We start from the raw sequence: 3,395 nt of genomic DNA on the forward strand, positions 1-3,395 counted from the left end.
GCCGAGATAGTTTCCCTTTTGTGGCAGGATGGCAAGGAGGCATCTCGATCCCAAAACTTCAGTAAGTCATCTGACTCATGAATACTAAAATTTGGAAAAAGCCAAACCAAGACACAATAATCTCTAAAATCTTGTATAATAATGTACTGTGTAAGTCCCCTGGAACATGCCAAAAAGGTGTCATTTGGGGTAAGGAGATAAGAAAACCCATTTTTATTTACTCTAAATGTGTTATTGCAAATCTCTAGCAAGGGCCGCAGTGGAAGCATGCCTGGGCCAACATACAACTTCCTATCCCAGAGAGTTCTGTCAAGGTAAGCTGAACTGACTCGAAGGGAAGCTGCCTAGCATCTGAAAGCAGGGTAACATTTCCAAATAAGGCTATGCCCTCATAAAAGGGTGGGGAAGCAGAAAAGCACATCCAACAATCTTCAAATTCTGACTCATTATCTCTTTGTGTCTTATCCAACAAGGCTAAAGCAGAAGCATTCAATATAGACCACAGTAAATCAGTGGAAGAGCCCCCCCCCCCCCGCCCCCTGCTCACCTTTGTCCAGGGCCATCGAGGCCTCCATTCATCCAGGTCTTCATGCTCGGCCATGGGCCGGCCTCCTGTCCTGTGCTGACGATGGTAGTGTTCTTCCTCAGACTCGCCACCTCAGGCCACAGAAGCCCCGAAGGCCCAGCCTTGGCCTTCAGGCCTAGCTGGTGACTGCCTTTAGGGCAAGGGTTCCTGGCATCTGCAGGGTAGGGACAGAGGCTGCTCCTGGACCCCTCGGGCTCACCCTGCGCAGGCCGAGGCCTGAGGGAACTGGGGCAAAGAAGGCCGCATTCTGAGCTCGCTGCGCTCTCTGCTGGAACCCTGCACAATCTCCCGGGGGAGCTAGGGGGTTGTCTGCAGTTGTTATCAGGGGAGACGGGCCCCGCCTGGAGGCCTTCTGGCCTTTTCCCCGGACCTTAGTTAGTGGGTGGCCATTGATATCAGTCTTAGATCAGCAATCTTATGCCCAATGGTGGCCTCTCTTGCACTTAGGGCAAAGACCAGGAGGGAACTTTTGTTGGGTAGCAGGCTTGGTTGAGACTAAGTCTTTGTGTAGGGCAGGCATTCTCTAGCAAAATGTCCAGGTTGGTTGCATCTATAGCAAGTTTTTTCTCCTTTATTTAGTTGTAAGGCAGCCCCAATAGCCAGGTTGATAGACTTAGAAACTTGTTGGGAAACACATCTTCCTCATTACAAAGCTTGATCATACCATTTATATCTAAACTCTTGGTTTTACCTCTCAGGGCAGCCCTACATGCTGAATTGGCTTTTTCAAGAGCAAGTTGTCCGACTAACAGACCCTCACTTTCCTCAGGTCCCAAAATTCTCTCAGCTGCTTCCTGCAATCTGGCAACGAACTGCACATAGGACTCTTGGTGCCCTTGTATAATCTTGGTTAGGGGCATAGTCAGCTTCCCTGCAGCAGGGACAGCTGGGTGAGGACACCAGGGGAGAGCCCTAATTGTTTTGTCTGCAACAAAATTGCCTTTACTGCAGATTTTATCGGCAGTCCAGAAGGCTGTCTTACTAGTAGGATTCTTTCTATTATTTGCAGCCAAATTTTCTCCTCTGTCCACAAACTCTGACTTCCAAGTTAAATATTGGCCTCTAGTGAGGCCAAAATACCCAACAAAGGGAAGAGAGAACCAGTAGAGACCATATTCAGTGGATAGGCAAGGACCCCAGTTGAGGGATGGAGCCACATACCCACCTCAAAAATATTAATCTAAAACTTCTCCTGTTTAAAGGAAGTGACAGAGAGAGGAGCAGAAACTGAAGGAAAGGCCATGCAGAGACTGTTCCACCAAGGGAATCCATCCATCTGCAGACACCAAATCTGACACTATTACAGATGCCAAGAAGTGCTTACTGACAGGAGCCTGGTATAGCTGTCCTCTGGGGGACTCTGCCAGAGCCTGACCAATTGAGAAGTAATGCATGTAGCTAAACATTGGACTGAGTGCAGTGACCCCAATGGAGAAGTTAGGCAGTGACTGAAGGAGTTGAAGTGGTTTCCAACCACATAAGAACAACTACAATATTAACCACTCCCCTCCCCTACAGCTCCCTAAACTACCAAACAAAGAGTACACAGCAGGGCACCCCAGTGGCTCCAGATGCATATGTAGCAGAGGATTGCTTTATCTGGCATCAATGGGAGGGGAGCCCCTGTTGAGGCTAGATGACCCAGTCTATGTGAATGCTAGAGCCCTGAGTCAGAAATGGATGGGTAGGTGGGAGAGCACCATCTTAGGCAGGGAGAGTGGGAGGGAATAGGACATTTGTGGAGGGGAAACTGGGAAGGGGGATAACATTTGAAATGTAAATAAAATAAATAAAATAACAAATGTGAAACTAATAAAACAAAAAAAATGGCGTTTGGTCTGCATGAGATGATCTAGCAGTAATCAATTGTAATTTTTTAAAATTTTCTCTAACAAGAGCTGAGCTGTCTTGAGATCTCTGGAGAACAAAAACAGCTCTTTTAGGATTTTTCTGGCTTTCTGATTTTGATCAGAAAACCGAAGAATTTTTCTAACAGGATGTCTGACTTTGTAGGAAGATCCAAGAATTTTTTTATAGCAGCTTGAGCACTGTAAGTATCTTGTGCCACAGTAACATGTAAAATGCTTTCTGGGAGAACAGAAAGTCTCTCTTTCCAGGGTTAGAGAGACTTCTATATGACTGCTGCTCTAATGTCCAAAGCTGAGTAGAGGAATTTCGTATCAATAATCAAAAGGCAATTTGAGATATTTCTGCTCTGATTCTTGGAGCAGATGCCAATATGCATTAATTTGGTACCTATATTTTACAGGTTTCATTATATTTATTTTTGTCACTTTAATTCTGTGCTGGACTGTTATTATTGCTTGTGTGTGTCTGAGTATGTGTATGTGTCTGTCTGTCTCTGTGTGTGTGTGTGTGTGTGTGTGTGTGTGTGTGTGTGTGTGTGTGTGTGTGTGTGAATTCAATAAACAAGCTTAGTGACAAGCACTTTCACTCACTTTAGCCATCATGTTGGCTTAATGTTCTTTATTTTCAAGATCTATCTATATTTTTATTTTATTATTTATTTATTCATTTGACATCCCAATGTCAACCCTCCCTTTCTTTCCATTTCCTTTGTCCAGGAACTCTTCCCCTCATTCCCCTCCTCTTCTTATCTGAGAAGAGGGAGCCCTGACCAGGGCATCATCTACCCACACCCTGGCACATCAGTCAGTACAGGACTAGGCACATCTTCTCTTATTGCAGCCATAAAAGATGGCCCAATTAGGGGAACAGGATCAACAGGCAGGCAACAGATTCAGGGAGAGCCCCAATATAGTTGTCATGGGATCCACATGAAAACCAA

General features: G+C 45.5%; 1 pseudogene; it reads left to right on the forward strand.

The window, feature by feature from the left end:
- The first annotated feature begins 2,509 nt into the window (after positions 1-2,509).
- Positions 2,510-2,567, forward strand: LOC115031589 (U7 small nuclear RNA; annotated as a pseudogene).
- The last annotated feature ends 828 nt before the right edge of the window (positions 2,568-3,395 follow it).

This window comes from Mus caroli, unplaced genomic scaffold (genome assembly GCF_978045245.1).
Source record: "Mus caroli unplaced genomic scaffold, Mus_caroli_1 scaffold_8, whole genome shotgun sequence".
Lineage (NCBI taxonomy): Eukaryota > Metazoa > Chordata > Mammalia > Rodentia > Muridae > Mus > Mus caroli.